Source organism: Arachis duranensis, chromosome 10, assembly GCF_000817695.3.
Source record: "Arachis duranensis cultivar V14167 chromosome 10, aradu.V14167.gnm2.J7QH, whole genome shotgun sequence".
In the NCBI taxonomy this organism is placed as follows: domain Eukaryota; kingdom Viridiplantae; phylum Streptophyta; class Magnoliopsida; order Fabales; family Fabaceae; genus Arachis; species Arachis duranensis.
The window spans coordinates 1,416,826-1,431,056 of NC_029781.3; the positions used below are offsets into that span (position 1 = coordinate 1,416,826).

Sequence of the window (14,231 nt, forward strand, 5' to 3'; positions counted from 1 at the left end):
ATAATTAAAAAAAATATATGAGTTAGTTTTATTAAAATTTGACTAGTACTTAATCGACAAAAATAATAAATAATTTTATACTATTAAATATAATTTTACATTATTAAAAATACTAATAATAACTAATTAATAATTATAAATTATAAAATTTAATAATCTCCTAACACTTTTGTTATAATTATGTATTTAAAAGAGCAAATTCACTTGGATAACGAAGAAGACACTTTTGAAAGGACGTGAATAAGAAGAGAAGTTTAATTTAATTACTTCATCTATCCATTGAATTTGAATGTCTGTTTGCTAAAATAAGAAGGCAATAATATCCTTGACTAAGATGAGGATTAGACCTTCAAATATAGGGATGGAAAGAGACAAAACTCAAAAGAATGTAATCTTAAATTCAAATTTGAAAACGTCGTCATCATCCAATCTCTATCTCTATAAGACTGGTAATTAGGATATCAAAAAAAACAGAACCCGCCGAAAGTGGCAGCTTCCAATAAATGGAAGGCATATATAGCTGCTATATATATCTAGCAAGTGCAGGTCCATTATTTAATTCTTCAACTTATTAAGCTTTTGTTATCAAGCATCACTAGCATATAAGCTAGTATAGTCAACAATGCATTAACATGCTTATCAAGGATCTATATATACCATAATACCAACAATTCCCTATAAACTTTGTTCTTCTTATTACGTTATACTTGAACACTGCCACCATACCTAAAAATGATATGTACGATCTTCCTTATTAGACTAGTAATGTTCAATGCCTATTTTTTAATAATACCTTGTTTTTATTTATGATGATAAAAAATTAATTAAGTGTAAATATTTTTACAAACAGTAAATATATTTTAGTATATATAGCATGTAAAAAAGGTAGTATCGTTTTTATTAGAACTATTTCAGGAAATAATATCGTAGGGGTTGCTTCTTAAGATGTGAAGCCTATTTATCTGCCAAAATTAGTTAGGCAAACTGCCAAATTAGTTTTGACGGTTTTGGAAAAAAAATCACACACACATATATATATATAAAACTTTAACACAAATCTAATAAGAATATTTTTACTCTTCACTTTTAATGATATAGTTTAATCTATAGTTAGTTAAGTTAATATCGATCGGAGACTTAGTTGTAATTTTTTTATACTGTTAGTGGTAGAAGTTAGGAGAGTACATGGTCTGACTCAGTCTAAAAACTCGATTTAGATCTGAACATTTTAGAGGTTAACTTGGTATGATTTCATCAAGTCTACGGTCGGGTAAGGGTTTTAAAATAGATCTGGTCATTATTTAGGGTCAAGTCCGAGTCAAGGCAAACCCGACTTTATCCGACCCATGTGTATATTAAGAAAACTAAAAAATTGTGTATATGTTTTAAATTAATTATAACATTATATTATATTAATTATAAGTTTATTATTTTATTTTTTATCATACTTGTTAAATTAGAAAATAGATTAAAGAAGCATCAAATTAAAATTTATGAACAAATTCAAGTTTAAATATGAATATCAACTTCTCAATAACAAATTTTTTTTTTATAGATAAATACATTATAAATAAATTTCTTTATAAATTATTATTGAAACTTTAAAGGTTTAGTTTTCTCCCAGTTTAGATCCAGTATAATTGTGACCTAAAAATATTTAGATTTCATCGAATTTAGAGTTAGGTCATGGTCTAAAAAATAGGCTTAGTATATATCAAGGGTCGAATCTAAATTAGGACAAACCTAATTTCACTCGCACTCCTAATAAAAATTGCTGTTATGGTATTACTATATATAGTCTAACTGTATATATAGTGTAAAACTGTAAATGTGTATGTGATCCACCGTAATAATAAAATCACTTCATCTAACTCGCATGCTTCTCTCATTCAATTTCTCTTTCACTTCTATGAGAGCACAGACAAATTCATCTCTCTAAGCTCATTTCATCAAGTTGTGTAAAGGACCTAACATAGCTTTAAATTAAACCTAACTTAAAGAATCGTTCAACAAGACTAACTACTATAGTACGTGGTCATGGACAAGTGTAATTTTGATTAATTAGTTTTTAATTTATCGGGAGATGGAATGAAGAAAGGAAAATCAAACAACAAACCTAATCAAATTTTGTCATCATGTCATTTCATGGGTTTTAACCTTTAAATAGCAAAGCCAGTCCAATTCAAATTATTTCGTTTGTTTTTTCCAGTCATATATATATAAAAGGCAACAAAGCTCAGAATAATTATATTTTTACCCAACCCTCCCAGCTACACATGGTAGGTAGGTAGGTATGTTACACCAAAATTATTAGACACTTCCATGCGATCAATTGTAACCGTATTTATTCTATTTAGGTAAAGAGTAACTAAGACTATAGCAATATAGCAATGCCAGTATCCTCCATTTCAATTCCCTCAATGATTAGTCTCTTCTAGAAGTACTAATCAACTCAATAATTGCATTAACATTAGGAATCATTTAGTCAAATGTTCACGTAAAACGAAATTGAATACCACACTCAAATTAAACACACCGTGCTTCCCCTTTTTAACTAGGCAATGCATATCCTACCTATAAAATATGGGAAAGTATGAGGAGCCAATAGAATATTTGTACAATATGTACAATGGAGATTTATGGCGTATTAAAGATATAACCATTAGTGTTACCTTTTTTCATTGGCTGGAGTTTTTTGGATGAGTAGTATCATAACATGGTATTAAAGCTCTAGATTTGAAATGTTAAGAGTTCGATCCTTGATAAACCTTAATTTAAGCTTTTGAAAATATGTTTATTATTCTTAGTAATAAGATGGTTATTTTAGATAATATGAAAGATGTTCATTTTGTAATTTCTATTGTAGACATTGTACAAATAGTCCATTGATTCCTAACAGGACTCATAAAACATTGATCACATCAATAAGTATTTAGGCTTTCCGTTTCTGCCAACTGTATATGTACAATATTTCTCCCCAATACATAAAAAAGGATTAAAAACCTAAAAACAACAGTTAGATATTGCCTACGGTTCTTCAACTAATATACCAATATCCAATTTAAATAACCATAACCAATAATTCAGCAGCATCCAAAATGTCTCAATATATAGTAAAAGCTACTACAGATATCTAATTGCATTGATCGAAAAATAGGCAATATATGCATGCGAAATTCGCCACCGGTATAATTATTATGATTGATACATATCTATTTAAACGAATCTAAAAAAGATTAAAAAATGATGACAATTTAAAAAAAAAAATTCAGAGAAGAGAAGAATTGAATTATTGCTATTTTTACACTGACATGTACAAATGCTATATAGCTATTAATAATATTATACACGTTTGTTTTTGGATTTTTTCAAAATTATGTGAATAGAAAGTAATTGCAAAAGGCCTTTGTTGCTTATGAGTGATGACTAAATTAAGTTAGTAGGAGACCATAATAAATTAAAACCAGATTTTTATTTCCCGTACAAGTTTTATGCATGTCCTATTTTTTTCTCTTTCCTTCCTTCATGAGATTTTCTTTATTATTATAGTAACCACCCAAATAATATTATTAAATGTTGACTAAATTTACATAATTAAGATATTGTGTCTAGTTTTCCCAGCACATAGAGCATGACTTATTCTGGAAACTACCTGAGCTTACATAGCATTATTTGACCAATATAATCTATTTGTTGGCCATGTATGTGCATGCAATGCTGAGGTTACATCCAGGTGAGGCATGCGCGGTTGTTTCATTGATGGGACTTGTAGTGCATTCTAAGAATAATTGTAGAGAAAGTGGGTGATCCAATAATATTAGATTAGATCAGTTACAATACCATATAGAATTGAGATTAAGTACATCTTGGTAATGTGTGAAGCACTACTGCAGGTTTTTGCAGGCCAGCCCCATTTTCATTCAACCAAAAATTGATATTTTCATTCATGGTGCCCACTCAAGCTAAGTGTTTCGTATTTTTGTCTTCTAGGTCCTCCCATTCCCGCCATAGCTTCATCTTCATGATGCTTAAAGCTTGTCAGGTCACTAATAGTATCACATAAAATTGGTCCGCTATGAATTCCACTAACACCATTCACAAATTATATCAAATAATGCAATGCGCAATATACCCGACACGCTAGCTAGCTAGCTAAGGCATTACACTCTCATGCTATCAGAATCATATTAATATATATATATATATATATGCATATCAGGATCATCACTCATCAGTGTGCCCAGAAGTTAATTATCCTCTCATGCGATGATGAACAAGTTCTTCTCTCTCTTCTTAGTGGATAAACCATACAACAGACAAGATCACCAACGTATACCGCTTCCTCCGGAATATGTTTCATCGCTTTTCAAGTAAGGACAAACTTTAATCATAATTTAATTTGTTCTTCATGCCACAACCACATGCATCATGTACTATGAAATAATGAAACACTTTTTAATTTAGACGTGGAAGGAAAAATGGTGTAGGACATGAAATGTATAGGTGTTTTACGCAATTGGTGTCAGGAGCAAAAATTGAAGTGTCCGACTTTTGGGTATACAAATTGGACTACTCAAATTTTTTTAATTTTTTAAATATAAATTAGAGTGTCCGATTACTTTTGCCAAAATTTAAATTTTTTCTCTCATATTAATTGGCGATTAGTAAACTTAATTTTTTTAATAAAAAAATCGGATAGTCCAATTTTTTCATCTCTTATTTTAGAAAAAATTGTTCCACGTCTATGTTTAGTACCTATATTCTCCACAACAATGCACAACACACATGCTTCTCATAAGCCATAATGAAATGCGGTATATATATATATATATAGTTGGATAAATATAATTAACAAAAATAATGTAACGAAGTCTTTTGGAAAATTTCTTTTATTTTACATTAGCAGTTAAAACTTAAAAGTACAAAGTATATAAAGAAGGTATAGAAGTAACTACTCTATCTTTATCGTTGTTGATGTTGTTGTCATATTTAAAAACAAAATTTTAGGCTTTTTTGTTTGTTTTGGTTTGGTCAAAATATATTTTATTAGAGAAATACAAATTAGATATATAGAGTGATTTACAAAATGAACATGTGGCATGTTGGATCCATGATATGCATGCGCAACATAGAAAGAAAGCGGGTGGTAAATCGCCATCTGAAATCTGAATATGATTTTATGTAGCATTTGCATTGTTTTTCCACAGGGAGTTTCTACCACAAGTTACAAATGGCGCCAAAATGGAAGGGGCCATCCACATTCCACATTGTAGCACATCTCATCGTGCATATTCATAATATAATAACAGAATAATGGGGTGATTATACCGTTGAAATTTCTATTAGCTACTACTAATAATGCCATGCCACTAGCTACTTATCTCATTTCATTACTCAAGTAATTCATCCTCTATTCTTATAACTTTTAAATTAGAATATCATGCAGATGCCATTAGACACTCAAAGTTATCAATCACTTAAAAAAGAATGGTTAAAAATTTAGGATTGTTTTTTATTTAAGTCACTGAAATAGATTGGATTTTAGATATTACAGTATCAACTAAAACAATTATGCAAAAAATATTTTATTTTTATTTTATAAAACAGAATTAGAGACAGAAAAAAGAAGAACTTTGTACCATTATATATCCTAATTCAGTCATATAATGTAATATGATTTACATTTAATTTTCACCACAATGACTATAGAATTTTTACTGTAATTTTCAAAAATTACATACACAAATTTTGTTCTTAGAATTCTTCTTAATTTTATTAAAGAACACACATATTTTTAATTAAATTTATCACTACTAAATTAACTTAGCTTAATCTTTAACACTAAGTGCTCTTTCAACTTAACAAGAAAAATCTTTTATATTTATGACACAAATGAATTTGACATATTCAATAATTTTTTTTTAAATAAATCTCCATTTGTCTTTTTTTTATGGTTTTTATAAATACCTGAAATATTATTTTTTTCATAAAAACAAAAAAAGGCAAACTAAAAAAATAACATATTTAATGAACAAAATAAAAAAATATCACAAGAATGTTTTGAAAAGATCAATTTTAGTGTCCTCATTCATTGTCTTTAACTCTTGTCAACCTTGTCATTTTTATTAAAAATTTAAAATTATACTAAAAATTGTGTTAAAATTGTATTTATTTATATATATATTTTTTTTATTATTTTATTATCAAATAGTTCTTTTAGTTAAATTATATTTAAATTGATTGGATCAATAAATTAATAATTAAAATAGTTTAATGATCAATTAGTCTGATTTTTTTATTTCAATTTTTTCTTAACTATGAAAAAAATCATTTTTCGATAAAATAAAAACAATTTTATTAGGTAAATTAAATAACAAAGAATCTAAATAATATGAACAATAAGACTAATTTTTTAGTCCACTGAAGATTAAAAATCAACACTCTAACTCAAATTTAAAAAAATCCGTTTAACCTTACTATTGAAAATTTTAACCATCCCTCCCTTTTAACCCTAATTATACTCCCTTCTAATCCAAATCCACTCTCCAGTGCCGCCATTTTCCATCATCACCAACGTCAAGTGTTGTATTAAGAACAAATATCCCATTTGCATGAAGAATAAACATCTCATTAATATGAAGAATGAACAGCTCATTTACATTAAGAAAATAAGAAAAAGTATAGGTAGACAATGAAAATACTAAACAATATGAACAATAGATATATTGGATGTTCATTTCACTACTGAATAGTTATTCTAATATTAAGATTTAGGTGGGTAATTTGGAAGTGTAATATGTTTTAATTTGATTGGTAGTTATTCATGTTGTTCCAAAAAGTTATTGGTTACCTAACATAACCCTAAGAATAAATATTTCATTTGCATGAAAAATAAACATCCAGCCGCATATATAAAACTTTCGTTGCATACTTTCTCATAGCATTGATCTGCACATTTGTAGACGTAACCTTTTGAATCCATGCTATGCGGCATTGTGAGGTTCATGGCAAAGGTGGTGAAGAAAAAAGAGGATGAAAAAGCGAGAACCGTCATAAAATCTTGCAGTCAAGACCATGGGAGGCGAAAACGGGGTGGAGATTCTGTATTGCTGTGTTGGCGTTGAGGTGGTCGTTGTTAACTGTGGTGGTAAGCTGCAACGGTAAAGAAGGGGCTGGGGCTACACGGTCAGCACGCAAACAGGCAACGCAAAAGATGATGCACGGAGATGCTGCGGAGCAATTGGACATTCGCGAAGATGCTTGGACAATGTCGGCTGGCAGATGGGGTGTCAGCTGGAGGCTGGGCGGCGTTGGACTGGAGAGAGGGGAAGTGAAGCGGCCTGGGTGCCTCTGCAGACCGGAGATAGCAAATGGAAGAAGGAGGTTAGCATGATAATTGGATATAACTGGACCAACTATGATTTAGTTTAATTGTTAATCTACATATTTTAAATTTCAAAATCTGAAATTAAAAATAATTAATTAATGATCTGATCTATGATTTTAATTCTATATTCTTTTTTTATTTTATTATTCATATTGTTTACTATTTTCATTATTTCTCTATACTTGAAGCCATATTACAAAAAGAAAAAAGTATAAGTAGACAATGAGAATACTAAATAATGTGAACAATAGATATGTTGAATGTTCAATTCAATAGATATACAGAAAATTATGTACATTATTTTTAATTGAATAGTTATTTCTTTTGATTCAATTTATTCATACACAGTTAACAAAGATTGAATATTCAATTCATGCAGATAATTATCCTAATATTAAGATTTAAAAAAAATTTAAAATAATATATTTTTTATTTTATTAGATTAATTATAAAACTCGTTATTTACAAAAGTCATTATTAATCTAATAAAATCGTTACAAAAATCGGTTGGATCACAGGTTTTGATAAAAATTGGACGGTCGGGTCATTTGCTTTCGGGTCTCGTGCTTATGCGGTTTTGGGGGTGACTCGCTCCGATCAAGAGTCCGGATTTTCAGTCAAAAAGACAGAATCGAGACTGTTTTAATAACTATGCTTTAAACATGATAGTCTCCCAAAAATTGAAGGTTGGGAACTTGGTAACTTTGGTCAGAGCAGTGTATGTGTACTGTGTCTACTCTACTCTGCCGAAAAAGGAAAGCATGGCAGATCGCATTATTCATCATTTAACTATGAAAGGTCCACCCAACATTATTAAAGGAAGAAGTGATGCTGCTCCAACAATAATAATGCAACGTAACTGGTAACATTTAACTCTCAACATGAAACCAACTTGTAGACTCTAGCACGCAATATTGCCATTGGGCAAAACTGGAAATACGCCTACTCCCTCACGTCACGTGTCAGGGAGATCAATTTCTTTCCCTCCCAAGTCCCAAAATATCTTCACACTTGTAGCTTTTGTTTTATTTTCTTCACTTTTTATTAGAGATTATATTTATATCACTTTTTTAGTATATATATAAAATATTAAATTTTTCTATCAGCACTTTTTATTAATATAAAGAACAAAATGGCTAAATCATTTGGCTGTCGAAAATGGCCAGGTTAATTATGCTTCAGCCCATTTCGATGAATTGAGTGGGTGTTAAATATCAGTCCACTTAGCCAAAGTCCTTCACAGACTGGGTTGAATCAATCTCCTCTGTTTATCTCGCTTTGTTCATTGTCCAAAACAGTAAAAGAAACTCTTTTGTTCAAGGATTGGAAATATGAATTCTTTACTCTCTGGCTCGTGATTCAGTTTTGTAGTTTTCTTCTTTTTGGGCCTATACCAAAAACAGTTTTTAATAAATTAAGGTCATGAGTGAATAGAGTTTGATCTTACATTCTTAGGTAAATTCTATTCATTAGTCTATAAGGCTATAAGTATAAAGGAGCATCATATATATTGTTGTAAGTTCAAATTATTTTAGAAGCACAAAAAAGGATAAAATTGTGTATGTAGTGTTGGTTTTATATCTTACTCAAGTAAAAGAAACAGAGTTGAAGCCTTTTAAGGGCGGGCGCCGCCGTCTCAGCCTGGGCTGCGGTGGCCCTTCTTCTCTTTTCTACTATTCCTCTTCTTTGTAAAATTTTCTCCCTTTTTCTTTTTGTTCCTTTTTCTTTTCTCTCCTTCCCAACCCCTTCATATCTCTCTTTTCAGCTCTTTCTCTCTTTCCGCCGGCAACAACTCTCCACTACCCTTCTCTTGCTATCATCTGCTTTCTCTTCTTCCTTTCGCAACCTTTCTTTTTATTTTTCCCTACTTATTTCTGTTGTTACTTTGTGGCCTGTTTCGTTTGGTTGTTTTTTATTTTTGGAGATCTCGATCTGAGATCCAGATCTAGATTAAATAACCCCTTTGTGGTGTTTCTCTCTCCTTTTGTGGTGTACTGGTTTCTTTTATAAGTGTTGTTGGTGATGTTTTCGTAGGTTTGAGATAAAGATACAACGAGGGCCTTTCATCTATAGAAATATTTACAGTTTCGGATAGCATTTAGACCGATTCTGAGAAGAAGAGAAGATAAGTTTCTGTGGTGCAGCACTTTCTGTGTAGATTTAGAAACAAAAGAGATTGTAACGAGTATCTGTTTCTCTTGTACAAGATTCTTTGTAATCGAACTTTGCGCCTCCTCTCAGACAATAGTTCAACATAGAACTTATCTATTTTCTTGTTTAGTTTCAAATCAAATGTTTCTTCTGCAATATGTAAGTGCGATTTGTCTATTTTCTTAAATGAAAGTTTTTTTTCTGTCAAAAAAAATTCAAATTATTTTTAAAGTAACACGCTGCCAAATCACATAATATATATACTTTTGGGCCATGGATTCTTTATTCCTACTTTTATATAGGAGTATAACTAACAATCATCAAAATAATTACAAAATATATCCCCTTTTTATTTTTTTGAAAACATTAATAATTAGATATTGATCCCTCTAATTTTTGTTTTTTACACTTTTTTCCTTTTCTTTTTAATTTTAGATTTGGAGAAGAGGAGCATGCCTCCCAAAGTTTTTCATCTAATTTCAATCACTGCCATTCTCTTATCCTCTTCCTCTGCTGTATCTTTCATTCGCTTATCCTCGCCGCCGCAACGACGACGCCGCAACCTGCTTCCAACACCGCGCAACCTGCTTCTGCCGCCGTCGCACAAGACGCTGCCTCAACACTTAGAGGTTAGTTAATCATTATGCATTTTCAATTCATAGATGCCTTTTCTCTTCCTCTCCCTATGTCGTCTCTCTTGTCCGCTCATCTTCGTAGCGCAACCCGTATATATGATTTGGATTTTGGAGATGACAAGTCCTTAACTAAAATGGATGTGCATGTTGGTTTTGATATGTTCTGTCCTGTCTTGTCTTGTTGATTGCATGAATTGTGGGGAGTGACGGACCTACATTTAGAGTTTTTTCTGCCCCTTTACTCTCTTGGATTTGATTTGCAATGATTTTTCAGGAACTTGGGTGCCAAAAATCTGTATGGTTATGTTGCGGAGGAAGTTCTTGGGCAGGATGGGATTGAGCTGATTGTTGACTCCAAGAATTTTGCCTTGGCTGATGATATTGTGAACCGTGTCGTAATGGGAGAGAGCTGGACTGGACAATTCCCGGTCAAGAACAAGATGGGAGAGCAGTTCTTGGCGGTGGTGACGAATACTCCTTTCTATGATGATGATGGAAGTTTAGTTGGGATTATCTATGTCTCAAGTGATTTGCAGCTCTTTGTTGAAACGAGAGTTCTGTGCTTGGCTGCAAACAATGCTGAATCAGGTTCAGGCTCTAGGCCTCTTAGAAGTAGCATTTCAAATAAACTTGGCCTTGATACTCAGCAGCCTCTCCAAACTTCTATAGCATCCAAGTTCTCGAATTTAGTTAGTGTTGTAAATTTCATGTTTCCGTAATTTATACTAGTATAGCATAGCATGGCTTGATGTTAGAACCATTAAACAAGCATCAAAGGTAAGTAACAAAGTTAAGTCAAGAATTCAAACAGGAGAAAATAACGGTGATCGTGAAAGCGGGAGCGGAGGAAGTCATCAATATGAGTATTTTAGTTTTTCAGAAGTTGGTGTTGCAGACCATAGAGAGGATGCTAATTGCAGTAGAGCTAGTATACACAGAGATGATGTGATGCAGTTCCCTTTTGGTATATTTTCTCATGGTGAGAAAAGATCCCAAGGAAAAAGTCTGAAAAAATCTGTCGATAATAGTAAAGGAAAATCTATTCACAAGATTATAATGTCTAGGGTTAAAGCATGGATTCAAAAGAAAACAATGGCATGGCCATGGAAAGCAAATGATCAAAAAGGATCGGAGGCAAAGGATGTCTGTGTTGCTGTGCCTTTCTTGTCAAATGATCATAAAAAAAATCAGTCAGTTAATCAGAAGCAAGAACACCAAGGAGGTGAAAGGAATCACCTTAGTAACAATGAGGCTTCAGGATCCTAGTCCTCGTCCATCAATATTAACAGCACAAGTAGTGCTAGCACCTGTGGAAGTGCCGGAAGTTGTGCTGTCAATAATAAAGTTGATGTGGACACTGATTGCTTGGATTATGAAATTTTGTGGAAAGACTTGACTATTGAAGAACAAATTGGACAAGGTGTTCATGCTCTTAACTAAAGCATTTATTTGTTGATAATCAGTTAAAGAATAAGTTTTTTACATTCTTGGGAAAATAATTGTTTGACAATATGCATGCTTTAACAAAAGAACTAGTATTTATCAGAAAGAATCTTGACATGTTAGCTGTAATTGGACTTCTTATGTTTGAGTTGGTTGATTCTTTATGGATTTCTGGTCATTTTTATATAGCACCTACTTGCATTTTGCATTCTTATGCTTTACCTGTTTACCACTTTATTTTTAATTGCAGGTTCCTGTAGAACTGTATATCATGCTCTGTGGTATGGATCTATATTATTTTTCTCTTCTTGTAACTTATGGTTTTAATACATGCATAAGGACCTAATAATGTAGAAGAACTTAAGATATCAACAATAAATTTCTTTTCAGAATTTGTAATTAGAAGGTCTTTTAATGTGTGAATTGAGCATTATTAAGTTAAGGGATCACAGCATTTCTAGAAGGATTGTAAAATGGGGAGATTGCTAAACTTTTGATGGTGATTGGGTTAGTCATTTTATCTTTTTATGTAAAATGTTTGCACCACTACTTAAAAGTTGTACAACAGATAGTGAAACTAAAAGGGAAAGAAAAAATAGTTTTCATTTGACTAGATATATTAGAAGAAGAAAGTTTGTCATCTTTATAAAAGTGTTGTTATTTTTATTTTTCATTTTTTTTCACCGGTAAGAGCTTTCCTTACAGCATTTGTTTTTTGCAATAGTAAAATTTGTCATATACTATCTACTGTGATTATGAGCAGTATCATTATTTTTTCACTATAATTTTTTCTCAATTTTAAGAGGAACATGTGATTATCTTCTGCAGAGACCCATTATAAATCCTATTTTTTGCAAACAGGATGGGAAAGTAATAGCAGACTACTATGTCATAGTGATGTGTGTATCTAAGAAGGCACTATACAAGTCTATACAGCAGCTGAGAGCGGTGAGTTTTTACATTATTTTTAAAGCATATGTTTTGAATTTCATATGAAGACTTGTTATTTTGAATGACTCGAGTCCAAATAACCCAATTATATTTAATTTGGGATAAAATGTTAGTCTACATGATGTATTACTACTGTCACTAGCAATGGCTAGCATTACTACATGGACTTGGCATAAAACAGTGACTATGTGAATTTCCTTTCATCTATGATTCTCATACTCATTTTCATGTTGATTACGTTCGTTTAATGCAGATTAGTGGTAGTAGCGTTCTTATATCACCTTTGACCTACAATTTTTATGAGAAAACACCAAGATAGCGCTAACTACTTTTTGAACTTGGACTGTAGTCATTTATAATTAATGGATGAAACCTTTTTCATATACTATGGACGCAAAAGCGTATTGACTTTGATGAAAGCTGCAAAGTACACTCCGTTTAAAATTAGAAACTAAAAATGCAATTCTTAATTTTCATTAATAGCAACTTTTGGATTGATATTGGTTGAAAGTTTTGTAGCAGCAAGCCTGCATTTTTTTCCTTTTTGTCTCTCTTTGGCACTTGTGGATAAAGAAGTGAGTTCGCTTTTTTGGTAGTCTTTATTTTTCGTTTACTTCTTTAGTTGAAAAAAGTATAGTTGAAGTTGAAGGTTCAATGACTATGAAATATAGCTTTGGTGTTGTATTTTTTAACTTTCTATTATATTTTTTAACAATGGCTTAAAATAGATCAATTTTATCTTATAACTTCAGGTTATATTTGAACTTTGCTCTTGTTTTTTTTTTTTTGATCAAGTTATGTTATATTTATCATACTCAGCAATAATTAGTTACGATAATATATAGGTTGCTAATAACTTATATTAACTGATAAAATAAAGAAAATTAGTAATATGGAATTGTCATTTTCTTTGGGAATCGTCATTTTAGCATGCATATTGATTGTTATTAGATAGGTACCATAGTATCAATGTATATCTAGTTCTGTTAGCCAGTTTTTTATATAATGGGGTATGTTATTTTTTTTTTCTTTATTATTCTTTTGGTGTGTGATTAGTGGATGGTTGATATTATTAAAATAATAAATCTGGACTTGTGTTGGACAACGAAAGAAATAGTTGGAGAAATTTATGAGATGGGTCATGAAGACGAGGGACTATATCTCAAATAATTCAGTTTTATACTCAAATTGAAGCTATTTTTCACATTTATAGATTGAATATGTTTGTGTATAAAGGAATAGATCTATTTATATATACAATCAACTGTTATGAGTTTAGGATCGAGTTATTTGTCACAAAATAGTTATTTACTAATCGATTGGTGTTAAATTAAATCGATTGAATTAGCAACAAATATAATATGTGCATACTAATGAGGGGCTTCAAAGACTCATGCAGAGTCGAAGGACGAAGAATCTTTCAAGAAGATACTGAGGAACTTCAAAGAAGCCTGTGATGCCGATAAAGAAACAATATGCATGGTAATGAAGAAAGCTTGTAAAGTGTGTGGTAAAATTCGTAATATGCCTCTGGCTGCTGAGCATTTCTGCTTTGCTTGTCATCTCTCCATGTTACTTGAGGTATTCTAAAATCGATCAAAAGACACTGTTGTATCATGTCTTACCTATTTGTCAAATATATTAGTATATTTTGTAATATTAAT

The 14,231-nt window shown here is 31.2% G+C and overlaps 1 pseudogene; it reads left to right on the plus strand.

Annotated features, from left to right (window-relative positions):
* The first annotated feature begins 7,213 nt into the window (after nt 1-7,213).
* Nucleotides 7,214-14,187, plus strand: LOC107468050 (uncharacterized; annotated as a pseudogene).
* Nucleotides 14,188-14,231: the final 44 nt, after the last annotated feature.